Raw genomic sequence first — 13,598 nt, 5'->3', positions numbered from 1 at the left:
GTTCGATCTTTTCTTCCCCCATAATACTTTTGGGGCATTCAGTAGAGGTTTTATCTGAGCTAATGATTGTTGTATATATTAACAACAAGAGAGGGAGGATAAACAAAGGATCACTCCTATATCCCCAATCATAAATACAAGAAAACAACTAAGGAGTGACTTAATGGTGCTGTGAGCAAATAAATAAAGCCAGGCACATCATATGAGAAAACCTTCAACCAGCAGTGACAAGGCGATAATGGAAACAAACACAGGGAAAAAGGGTGAATACACATACAGAAAAAAAGGCAACAATTCCTATTTATTTAAGAAGAACCCTCACTCACCCTAGTGGTGACATGCTTCATCATGGGGTTCCCACTGGAGGAACCAAATGTCCCTCCAGTGTGCTTCAACGCCTGATTTACAGCAGAGCAGGTTGTTGTGAAATGAACTTAATAAGTATGTGTTTAAGTGCAGGTGATAGTGAAATATTAAAAAATATTAGTTGTACCAAAAACGACTTTATTTGGTGGTCAGCTAATATTATTACGATTGTTGTGTCTGGGAGGACTCTATTTGCTACCTCCAAATTTTCAGGTTTCTTCTGAGTTTCTCTGGGCATCGGTTGTTCCATTTTCTTCTGCATTTCTCTGGTGGCTAATTCAGGTAGACAGTTTGCTGTCTCCTGCTCATCTTCTAATCGTTTATTTGTTTTAATCTGTTTGGAAAAAAGTGGGAATGGTTTTATATTTAATTGCTGATCATGTTTCTGTTTAAATAACGTTTCTGGTTCAGTAAAGACATATGTTGGCTAATCCCAGCTTCTTCTCAGTTGTGTCGTGTTCTCTGCCTTTTTTTGTTTTTTTAGTTTTTTCTTCATATGTCTGGTCATGTGTGGTTGTACTAGTTGTGTTGGGGTTCCCTGATTATTCTCCAAGTTTAATACTTCTATAGTATCTGTAATTTGATAAGCCAGGGCTGAGTCTGAGGTTATGCTTAGTTTCTTCAATTCCTCTTCCCTGTTCTGAGGCCGTGCCGGAATGCTGTTAAGCTTGTTGACATCGTTTACCCTGATCTTTAGGTCCTCAATAAGGGTAGTCATGACCTCTGGGATTGTTGCTAGTTTGTCCATTGTTGGGCAAAAAGCACATTCCGTATTAAGAGTGGTTGCATAGGCCTGTGCTCGCACGATTAAGGAGTTAAACAGAAAGTTTTTGGTCGATCCCTGAGATTGCCTTGGCCATGATGTTTAGCAGGTCAACTTGCACGTCCATCTTGTTCGATTGATAGTTTAATGCCTCCAAAGTGAGTTGTGATGTTTTGAAAAAAATATCCCATACTGTCCCTGTGTCAGTTGATAGCGCTTTTTTAGTTGTTGGTGACGCCATTTTAGTTGTTGGTGCTGGCTCGTAGGTACCTAGACTTTTGTTCAGATTTTCCTCTTTAGGCGATTTTATTATTGGCCATAATATTACAGACGGTACGGATTGCGCGGGTTCCTCAGGCGCTTTGGTGTTCTGATCTACTTCCTCATGGTGTGCTTGCATTGATGTTTGATTAAGAATTCTTACCTGTACCTCTAATGGTTGTTGTGCCATATTGCTTGTGCCATGATTTTGTGCTTGTTGCCCAAGTGATATAGCAGGATCTTCATATGGTCCTTCATGTGGTCCTTCTGTCAGGTGCGGAGAATGTTCTCTAGATTGTTCTCTAGATGTGATTACCTCCTGGTCTTTTATGGGTCCCCCTTCGTTCTCTAGAGGATCCCTTGATTCTTGATATGGCATATGCTCTGTTAAGCCTTTTGCGTTTCTTTTTTCATTTGAGTTGTCCAAAACCATTATTTCATGTTCTCCTTTAGTATCCCTTAATTGTGTGCTCCTAATGTTCTTAGTTATTGTTGTAATTGGTGGGGGTAGTTGATTATCTTCCTCTTGCATTGTCATCATTATCCCTATTGGATCTTTTAAGAATTCTGCCTTACTAGTTCCATTGTTTGTTCTCATGAAGGCTGGAAATAGTGGTGATATTAATGTCTGTGCTTCCCCCTCCGTTTTTGCTTTGTTATTGTTTGCCGATGTTCCTTGTGTTTTTCTTTTTCTTTTTGTTGCGGGGCAAGGCGCTCTGTCTCTTCCTGACCTCATGCTTTTTTAAGTTTTATTAGGTTGTAATTTTGTGTTAGATTGTGTTAATTTGTGTATTATAATGCCTCAAACCGGGCCCAGAAGCCTGAGGAGAGAACGAACTTTAATCCTCGTTGTTGTTTTATATTTTGCCTTACCTTGTACACTAAACTGTGCCTAAAGACCGATCTGTGGGCCCGAGGGGAAGGTGATTCGACCCACGTCCTAGCTCCAGCTGCTATTCTGGGCTGATAGACCTGCCGTACAGTCTCCGCGATCTCCGGCTAGCATGAAGACACAATCTGGAGCCCTCTATACAAATGCGATAGAGGCAGTCTATTCACATCTGCAGCAAACCTGTTGACCAAGCGCAAATGCGATAGTGATTTTGGTGCCGTAGGCAAACAAGGCAAGTGCGGCAAAGCAGGCAGGAGACTGTATTATACCTCTATTCCTCTGTGCCTCCTTCCCATTCCACTATTACAACCCCCGCTCCAGCATCTCAGTTCCAGCTCCAGCTGTACACACCTGCTGTTTGTGCTGCCAGTTGTTGTCAAGTATGTAAGTACCTTATAATATAGGGCCTTATGTTGTTATGTTGTTGTCAGTAGCAATGTCAAAGTAGATTAAAATAACCGCAATAATAGTTGCAACTAACTACAACTATGTGGAAACCTTACCCAAGTGTATTGGTACCAACTGTCCTCTTACCACGCTACTCCCACTCCAGCTCCAGTTCCAACCCTGCTCTTCCCCCGCCCCAGCTCCAACTCAGCCCACACTCACAGTTTGTTCGGGGTTTTTCAGGGTTTGCAAGTATTTGCGAGTATTCACAGGTATTCACTGAGTTTTACAGATGGGAGCAATCAGGAGCGGGGCGCTGTGTCAGTAATATGACGGAGCTGGTAGCAAGACCTGTTAGTCTTCCTGCTTCCCTCTAATTCCCTTCGTGTTAGAATAGCAGGGTTTTTTGTGCTGGTCTCCGCTAGGTCTCCGCAAGGTTAGAGAAAGAATGTCAATGTTCAAAAAGCAGAACCGGCTCCAAATGCAGAGAACCGCGTCATAGCCACGCCCACTCCGCCAGCGATCAAACACTCACCCAACAATGCTGGCGATGTCCCCCTTAGGATACAATTGCCTGCCCCAAACGTACTTCGCTGAATGCCTTCTGATTCCCGGCCGTCCTCCGGTTATTACGGACAATAAACAGCTCAATTTCACTTTGTCGGATAATAGCGGCAGAAAATGCAGTCAAGTCGTCAGTCCGTCAATCTCCAATGTGCACAAACATAAAAAACCAATTCCAGAGAGTGTAATATTTAGTGTTTTTAAATCTTTCTTTTGCAAAGTTTCACTGGGCTGGAAGTATAACCCGTTGGTCTTACTCGTTAAATCCAGCTCCCTTCGTGTTGCACTGCATGGGTACCTCGCATCTATCAGTGCAAAGTCCGGACTAGAGTGGCAAACCCAGCGGAAAGGAGTCGGCCACGGTCGCAAAGAGCCGCGGAGCTGCCACACACAATCTGCCAGTGGTCGCTCACTCACCAAACAATGCCAGCGATCAAAGATCAAAGAAATCCATCTCCGCTGGACGCCACTAGCTCCCTTGCTCACTCGGTGAGTTGAAAATGTCCAAAATATCCAAAATGTCGGTGTGGAAGCAGGTGGAGAGGCAGAGAGCGTCTGGCTCCTTCGCAGCAGCTGCAACAACACTAGCTGCGGGCTCTCTGCAGGCTCTCTGAAAGATCTGGCACTGGTACTCACTGAGTCTTTCATATGTCCTCAGATATCCTCGGTAAATTAGTTAGAGTGTAATGTGCGGTAGTAGCATTAAGGAAGCGTTCACGGCTCCCAAACCGCACCAGGTGATGACCTCGCGGCTCCCACCAAACTGGAGGCTGAGCCGCAGGTTTGAGTGCGCTCAGCTGGCAGCCTGCGGGTCTCGCCGCACCAGACAGTCAGTCGTGGCCCCTGCCACGGCACAGAGAGGCACAGAGAGGCTGGTAGCCTCCGAGAGTTGTGGTCCGATTGGGGGGACCAAGTGGGGGCCAGGCCAGTCCGTGGCTTTCTGGCAGTGCCTCCAGCTGCAGCGTTTTCTTCAGCGCTCTGTTCTAGATGCCCAAAACGCCAGCGGCAACGCCGACAAGGTCATGCAGCCTCTCGCAGCTCACTCTCCCCTCGTTGCGCTCCTCTCAAAACGCGGCACTGGAATACACAGTCCTAGACTATTAAAGACTAGGCGGCCGCCTAGGGCGGCAAAAGGGGAGATTTCTTGTCTTAATTTGAACCTGCGAAAGTAAAGCTAAGTGGCCGCCGGTCTTGCCTAATGGTAGAAACGGCCCTGGGAATAACCAAAAACAAAACCCAGCGTGCGCGGTTAGGAGACAGAAATCACACGGTTTGGCACATAAAGCGACTGAAGGCATTTGAAAATAACTGCATTGAGAGGCGGTTAAGAAAAATATCCAAAGAAAAGTAATGTGTCGGTCAGTTAAAGGTGCCCGTGGAGATAACAAACACATTTAAGAGCGCATGAGGACCACATATGTTCGCAAAAAATGCACATGATTTTAAATTACCTACGAAACCCACAAGGACAAGTGTACCTAGCACAAATAACACTGCAAAAACAGGTTATATAGTGAAGAAAACAGGGTTTACCAAAAACCAGACAGCGCAGGGATTCTCCGTACAAAACCCAACTCACGGACTACCAAAAACACACTCAGGCACAGGGAACTGCCTGCGTACACACAAGCGGGCAGTGGAACTGTGTGTGTACCACAGACACCAGATAATAGGAAGCACAAAAGACCCAACAAAACAGCATGTATTAAACACACATCAGCAAATAAACAAAACCGGGCAGAAGAAATTGTGTACGTAACACAAACGAACAGAACTAAAAAACAACAGAACAAGGGCAACTGTGGGTACATCACAGACAGAAAACTAACGTAAGCAGCCGGGGACAGAGAAGTGCGTGTATAACACAGACATCAGCAAAAATCAAAAACCCTATCAGGGGGGACTGTATCTACTATTATGTGCTAACAAAAAACAGCATAACGTTGTGAATTGTGCTTGTAGCACAAAGAACAGGACATGCCATGCACACAGTCGAAGGTGTGTGTGTGTATAAACATGCGTCTCAACACTGTAGCTACACAGAGAGGATGACCTCTCTAGAGCCATAAAGGGAAAGAGAAGGGTTATGGGTAGAGTACAACCTCCTGAGTTAAACTAATTAACAGTATGAGTATCCCACTGCTCATCCTGCAACAATTCACTGCGGAGTTTAATGAGGTGAGGACCCGGGAGAGGAGAGGAGGTGATAAGACTGGGGAGTTCAGAGAGGAGAGGTGCAGAGGAGGACCAAAGGGAGAGAGAGGGGAGATGTGCAGAGGAACAACTTCAAACTGAGTCGTGAGAAGAGCTGAGGGAAACGTGCAGAAGGAGACGCGGGAGGTAAAGAGAAAGACCTGCGAGAGGAGAGGCGCATGAGGACTGGTACAATAGGGAGGGGTAATAAGGATTGGCACTGAGAATTGGTACTACCACGGGTCTCTCAGGACTGATATAGACCAATTGAGACTGTGTTGAGTGAGTGGTACAGAGGACAGGTACTGACCAAGTGACCCTGAAGACTGTGTTTACTAAGGGGTACTAAGGGCAGGTATCTACCGAGGGAGCATTGACGACTGTGTTAACTGAGGGGTACTAAAGACAGGTACTGACCGTGAGCTTTGACAATTGTGTTCATTGAGGGTTACTGAGGACAGGTACTGGCCGAGTGAGCACGGAAGACTGTGTTCACTGTGGGGTACTGGGGACAGGTACTGACCAAGTGAGCCCCGATGTCTGTGTTCACTGATGGGTACTGAGGGCAGGTACTGGGTGAGTGAGCAATGAAAGTTACTAATTTTGTTGTTTCTAGTTTTGAAAACGAGGTGCACTTGACGCCTCTGTGGTATTTAAACACAAGGCTCTATTGGGCATCCATGTACAAAGTTCTGTGAGTGTATGGCTACTATAATGGTCTGGCCTGGGCCTTTCGTTGAGGTTGTTTGCAGGACTGACTGTTGTGATCCTGTTTCCTGATAGTAGTTGAGAGTAACATGGAAGAGTTCGGCAGTAGAGGGTTTGCCTCTATAGCCTCAATAACAGGGGGAGAGAGTGATGGTGGTAAAAGGGAGCGGGCGGCATTTTTCAATTCTTGCCTAGGGTGGCAAAACACCTAGAAACGGCCCTGCGTTAAGGTGGATAGGCCCGTAGTCTTGACCAAAGTAGGCAGACCCTGGAGCAGATACAGCATGTCCACAGTCCAGTTCTTTGCACACTACATTGGCATCTTTGAGGCCCCAGTCGTCATCACATACAGTGCCCCAGGAGGAGCCGTAATAGACCTCAACTCGACCTTCACACCTGTTTGCGCCGTTCACAAGTTCAACATGGAAATCAACTGAAACAAAATTGAAATAAACAACTTTTAGTTCTCTACTACCTGGTGAGATTCCTTCTGAGAAAGCGAGCACGAAAGAACTACACATTCAGCCATTGAACATTTGTAAACGTCAATGTGAAGGTACAGAGAAGAAAACACAGCAGTGTATTTACTTTCTAAGGACATTAAAGGAAGGGAGAGCCCTGGAAATACCTGTCAAAGAAAACAAAGCATTAATTTTTAGTCACCATAAGTAGAAGACATCCCCTGAGTAAAGTTGTAGTCATTTACTGAGCTCAGGGCGAATCTTTTCACACAATTTAAAAAATATTACTATGTAAAACTGGAAACAAGCTTAATTTTCATCAGTATGCCATTTTCAAACTCGTACATTTTTCATCAAGTAAAAATGTCCACTCTTCTGGGGAAACAGCCCCTACAATGCTGTCATTATCATGCAATACCTTTACCACATATATATTCATATATATATATACATATACATGGCGGCGGTGCTGAGCAGTAAATAAACATTAATTAAGCACTATTTCTGGGTTTGCTTCGTCGCTTTCTTCACGTGGAGCTGTGGGAGCTGTGGGACGAGTACAAGGGATATATATATAATCTTTCTGCCAAGAACCTTGTGGCCTCTCTCCCTCATTTCGCAGTAACTGGAGTTGGTGAGGGAACGCTGGAAAGTGATATATATATATGGTTGTTTTTAGGGTTTAGAGATGGGTGAAGGTATTGGGTGGCTACGGTAAATTGAAGGTTTAGGGTGGGTAAGGATATTTGGGTGGCATAGGCATTTTTAGGAATACGAAATAATGCGAGGTCTGAGACAATGACCAGCCCCACGAACACACCCCCCGGCAAGAGGAGGTAAATGAGGAGGGGTAAAAAAGGCAGAATCCGAACGCAGCACTCTGATTGTGACACGCAGCAAACGGGGGGCACGGTGGACTTAACAACAGAAAAAACAGTAATAAATTTGTCAAGTAAAGCTCTGACAGAAATGGAATTAAAGGTATTACAACTAGGATTAACTTTTTGTCCTATACTCTCCTTTGACTATACCCAGACACAAATCAATTTATATCATTTCATCAGAAAAATAAAGTTATTGAAGATTCATCAATTACACTCTAAAAAACCTGGAAACAGCACAGAAGAAGATGCAGATATAATGGATGAATTAACAGGAGCTGAATTAGGGGCCATCCAACTAATACATGATCTAGATGAAGATTCTAGATTTCAGAACATGTCTGACATAAACCCCAACCAAATGCTTGAAGAGACTGGCATCCAACAAAAGGGATACAAAAGCAACTTAAGAAAAAAATCAAGAATGATTCCAAGAACAGCCTTTGATGCTATCGACGCCTTTCAAGAGGTTGTGATAGAGGAACTAAAAAACTTACAAGATGAGAACTTTAGTTCTAAAAAAAAGAAATCTGACTAAAAATCAATGGGAGTCGTTGATGAAACTGAAAGAGGACGACTCAATTATAATCAAACATGTCGTAATCCTCAATAAGGGACAATACGAAGATGAAGCCCTATCACAACTAGATAGAAGAGAGCATTACATTAGACTAGCTTATCAAAAAAGCATCAAGGATTTTCAGGATTTACTAGATAAATGGAAAAATGAAGGAACTTTGGATCAAGACGACTGGAAATGTATGCAATGTGAACATCCGGTGCTAGCCACATTTTACCATTTACCAAAAGTGCACAAAAGCACACTGTGGCCACCAGGATGACCAATAGTCTCCTCGAAGAACAATCTTTTAGAAAATGCCTCTATCTATATTAATCATTTTATTTCACCCATGGTCAAAGACTTAAGTTCGTATCTGAGAGACACAAAGGACTTCTTGTGTATCATCGAAGGAATTAGATGGGACTCTGATATGTTACTGATAACTTTAGACATTGCTTGCCTATATACATCAATCCAACATGATAAAGGCTTAGAAGCTATGAGTTTTTTCCTACAAAAAAGATCACTGAAATATAGGAAACACAATCAAATGTTAATTAAATTGACAAAATTCTATCTTAACAACAACATTTTTACCTTTTCAGGGCAGCTGTACCTCCAACGACAGGGCACGGCAATGGGCACGTGCTTCGCCCCCAGCTACGCGAACTTGTTCGTCAGCTGGCGGGAGAAGCACGTTGCCTGGGCGGGAGAAAATTAAAAATGGATGGACAGCGTTGCTCTGTGGACCAGGTACATTGATGATTTGTTCATCGTGTGGCGTGGTCCGCAGAGCGAAGCTGAGAAATATATACAAGACCTGAATATAAATGAAGTGAATCTGAAATTTATCAGTTGTATTAGCCCAAAGGAAGAAGTCTATTTAGACCTCAAAGTCTATGTTGATTGGAACAAGATTGAAACCTCACTCCACAGAAAGCCCACTGCAGGGAACACCATCCTGCACGCTGGCAGTTACCATCCCAGGAGTGTGGTGAACAATATTCCGTTTGGAGAATTTCTTAGGATGAAGGGGAATTGTTCTACCACCACTGAATGCCAGAAAGCAATAGGTCAAGCTAGACGAAGGTTCCAAAAAAGAGGCTATGGTAAAAATGTTTTAGATCCAGCAGAGGCTCGTTGTGAATCCATAGAAAGAGGTGAACTTTTGAGAGATATGAGGAAAACTGAGGAAGGTAAAGTTAGAATTATCACGAGCTTCAGTGATAAATCTTCTGAGGTATTTCAGATCATGAGAAGGAACTGGAAGACAATGACAACTGATAACGTTGTGGGAAAACTATTGCCAGAAAAACCGCTAGTCACATATAGGAAAGGAAGCTCCCTAAAAGATCATCTAGTCAACAGTCACTATGAACAAAAAAAGAAAATCCAATCTCCAATAAAGGGGTTCTTTTCATGCATAAAATGCAAAGCGTGCAAAAACAGTCACAAGATAAAGGACTATCAAATACCTGGGAATAGAACCAAGACTCCTATCTCCAAACTCCTAAATTGTAATTCAGATCATAATGTCTATTGCTTAGTATGCCCACGTGGGAAACAATATATAGGAAGTACCATCCACCCAGCGAAAAAGTGCATATTAGAACATCTAAGAGCAATTAATAACAGGTATGCTAATTATCCAGTAGCGCGACACTTTGAGGCAGAACATCAGAGCAATAGCAGTCTTCTAAAAAAATTTTGTTTGGACCAAGTTGAAAAGAAAGAGAGGGGTGGAGATATTGTAAGAAGGCTGCGAACACTGGAGTCAAAATACATTATAAAATTACAAACTAAGACTCCAAGGGGGTTGAATAATGAAGAGGAGATGTGGATTCATGTGGACTAGATGTGCAATAACAATAAGGGATTAATAATGATGGAAAGACTAGGAGCTAATCCCAAATTGCTGACATACTGACCTATGAATTGATGAAATAATTGTCTAAGAATCTAACTGTATGAAAAACTGAATAGTTGTATATAATGTAAATAGTAACATAAGCTGTTGCTTTGAATGCCCATACAGGGCACAATTAGCGTGGCTGTCCATGGTAGATAGAGCCGTAGAAAATAAGAGAGCGTTATTGACACGGCTCGTTCCTGGGTGATCGAAAAATGTGTAAATAGATGAATAAAAAAGGAATTAATTGATAGAAATATAAAAGAAGTTAAAGAATAATCAAGAAATAATTAATGTTGAATTTAATTTCTTAATACTGACCCAAAGTATAGTACGATTGAGACATTCTAAGATCGCCGCCATGGCAAATTTCTTTGTTAGATGTTTGTGTTGCACCAAGACACTTTCTATTTCTGTGAATTTTGTTTGAACACAACTTTATTTAAACACACGAAATGTAAATAATGAATTGACACTGACAAAGGCGGTAACGCCGAAACGCGTTTGTCGATTTATTTTCTGCAATGAATGAAGATGGAATAAATCCAGAACTTTAAAAACTACAGTTTTTGGCACCTGATATTGCTTGAGGTGTGCGCTTTATACTTTAATTCGGTGAAGTACGGACTGACAGTGAGTAATTTGTAGCGTACCCCACTGTGCGCAAAGCAGCACCCGCGACGGAGTGGTGCAACGGCTTGTGGAACGGAGTTGTTGAAATATCTATATATATATATATATATATATATATATATATATATATATATATATATATATAAATAAAAAGGTTGTTTTTAGGGTTTAGAGATGGGTAAGGCTATTGGGTGGCTACGGTAAATTGAAGGTTTAGGGTGGGTAAGGATATTTGGGTGGCATAGGCATTTTTAGAGTATATGGTGGGTAGGGTATTTAGGTGCCAAGGGTGCTTTCAGGGTTTAGGGTGGGTAAGGGTATTTGTGTGCCAATGGTGCTTTTGGGGTTTATGGTGGGTAAGAGTATTTCAATGGTAAGGTTTTCTTAGGGCTTAGGGTACATAAGGGTATTTGAGTGCCAATGGCAATTTCAGGGTTTAGGGTGGGTAAGGCTATTTGGGTGGGAAAGGGGGGTTTAGGGTTTTGGACGGGTAAGGGTATTTTGGTGGTAAGGGCGTTTTTTGGGTTTAGGGTAGGTAAGGGAATTTTTAGCATTTAGGGTGGCAAGGGTATTTTAGGGTTTAGCGTAAGTAGGGATATTTGGGTGGAAAGGGTGTTTTCAGGGTTTAGGGTGGGTAGGGTCATTTGGGAGATAAGGGTGTTTTTAGGGTTTAGGTGGTAAGGGTATTTGGGTGTGTAAGGGTACTTCAGTGCCAAAGGTAATTTCAGGGTATAGGGTGGGTAAGGGTATTTGGTTGGTAAGAGTTTTTCAGGGTAAGGGCTAAGGGAATTTGGGTGGCAAGGGAATTTTTAGGGTTTAGGGTGGGAAGGGGTATTTTGGTGGCATGGGTATTTTTGGTGTTTAGGGTAAGTAAGGGTAGTTTTGGATGGCTTGGGTATTTTTAGGGTTTAGAGTAGGTAGGGGTATTAGGATTAAGCATGGGCGGATTTTGCGAATTGGCAATCCGCGAACTTGCGTATTTACGGATTCGCAATCCGCAAAATCCGCGAACTCTCGCGAATTTGCGGATTTTTTGGGGTTTTTTGTGTTCGCAAGGATTTCTGCCAGTTCGCGAGGGTTGTGTACCAGTTCGCAATTGCGAACTTACTTGTCGGCTCGCAACGGCTGCGACTATGTTGTTTCTACGTCTGGTTCATCATCACAGGTTCACAGCACCCTCTGTTTCACCACTGCCACCCTCTGGTACACCCATGCCACCCTCTGGTACATCACTGCCACTCTCTGGTTGGTTTATCACTGTAGATTATGGGGGTGAAAAAAAGCAAGCACACCTGCCCTGCTTCAACTGACATGAATTAATTTGGGGTTGATTAATGTGTCACTGAATTTAAACTTCCAGTCTGGCTGGCACCTGCTTCCTTATCTGTAATTTGCTTTATGTTGCAGTGCAATTTTTTTCACAGGACCTTTGTGGCCTACTTGTAGCTATTCTCTGAGCCTGCTGTGAGGGTCGGAGCAGGGTCATAGAATAGTTGCAAGTAGGCAACTGAACTCTGAGGGGGCCCCTCAGGAAGCACTACAGGGAATGGTTATTAATGATAAGATTGAACTTTTGCACCTGCTGAGTGCTTTCAGTTTTGTCTGTAATTGCTTTCTGTTGCAGTGTAATTTTTTTAACAGGACCTTTGTTGTATACTTGTAGCGATTCTCTGAGCCTGCTGTGAGGGTCAGAGCAGGGTCATAGAATAGTTGCAAGTAGGCAAATGAACTCTGAAGGGGCCCCTCAGGAAGCACTACAGGGAATGGTTACTAATGATAAGATAGAACTTTTGCACCTGCTGAGTGCTTTCAGTTTTGCAAAAATCCAAATATCCAGCAGTATCCACAAAAAGTAATCCTTCCAGGTCAAGATCCAAATCAAAGTGACCAGCACATGAAGAAAGCACTGGGAGGAGCCTGCTGGACAGGAACAGGAAATTGGAGACTGTGGGACACTTCCTTCCTCCCACCAGCCCCCCAAAATGGACTCCTTGCAAAGAAAAAGTGCAGGCAAATGTCAACCTGAGGAGTTATTCTGATAAAAATTATAATTTTCAAGGTTTATGCTGCCTGCTGGTGGATTTCTTGTGCGAAATTGCAAATTTTGCAATCTCGCAATTGCGAGATTGTCGCTGCCCGCCGCATCTACGTGTTCGCAAGTGTTTACTCCCGCGAAATTGTATAGTATTCTAGTTGGCAAGTGCCACCAAGCAAAAAATACGCTTCACACGGATTTTACGAATTTTCGGCAAGTTCGCGAGAGTTCGCGGATTGCGAATTTGCCGAAAATCCGCAAAATCCGCGAGCGGAACGGATTTTACGCCCATGCTTAATTAGGATGAAAAGGGTATTTTTAGTCAAATGATAAGTGTCTCGCCCACCATAAATCAACCATCACTTTTTAATTTCTTCAGAAGTCATATTTATTAACTCTGGGCTTAAGTTTCTTTTTTTGTATTTGTAGTTTTTCTATTTATCATGTTTTCTCCTTATCAGTGTTTTCAAAATAATCCTGTTTAAGATTTCCACAAAAATTGTAGACACATAAAAAATAAAACATAACACTACCTGGTTTAGCTATAGGGGAGACAGACCGTAGATTCCCTCCTTGGTCGTCACCTAGCCAGTCGGTCTATAGACAGACTTCCTCTAGTCTCTGCGGTTGTCTCTTCCCTTATCCTAACTTCCTCACCTCACCTACCCCCCACTTCTTTTCTCTATCCTTTCTCTCCTCTCCTAACGTATTGCTGACTGTCCTTTGTAAGGTATAATTGTTGATCTTTTTCTGTTATACTGTTAAACCACATTGTTGCACTTCCTTTCGTCCCTCCTGCTGTCTCCTCCCGCATCCTCCCTCTTTTTATGTTTCTCCTTCTGCCTTCTCTCAATGTATTGAGACTGAACTTTTTTTGTCAGATGCCTGATGGAGCTACCTGGTTTAGATATCGGTGCGATGGGCCGTGGATTCTCTCCTTGGTCTTCACCTTACCCTGTCGGTCCTAAGAAAGATCTCTTTTC

General features: G+C 43.0%; 1 long non-coding RNA gene across 3 annotated transcripts in view; it reads right to left on the bottom strand.

Annotated features, from left to right (window-relative positions):
- LOC144755241 (uncharacterized) overlaps nt 1–13,598 on the bottom strand; it is a 122,432-nt gene that overhangs the window by 88,172 nt on the left and 20,662 nt on the right. For 2 of the 3 annotated variants that reach the window (XR_013594859.1, XR_013594860.1), the window contains exon 2: nt 6,343–6,567. This is a non-coding gene — a long non-coding RNA (uncharacterized LOC144755241). Of the gene's footprint in view, nt 1–6,342; nt 6,594–13,598 lie in introns of those variants that run through there. The other variant, XR_013594858.1, reaches the window with a different exon arrangement.

This window comes from Lissotriton helveticus, chromosome 5_1 (assembly GCF_964261635.1).
Source record: "Lissotriton helveticus chromosome 5_1, aLisHel1.1, whole genome shotgun sequence".
In the NCBI taxonomy this organism is placed as follows: Eukaryota; Metazoa; Chordata; class Amphibia; order Caudata; family Salamandridae; genus Lissotriton; species Lissotriton helveticus.
Note: the sequence above shows the minus strand (reverse complement) of the source record. Positions and strands in the feature narration are given on the sequence as shown.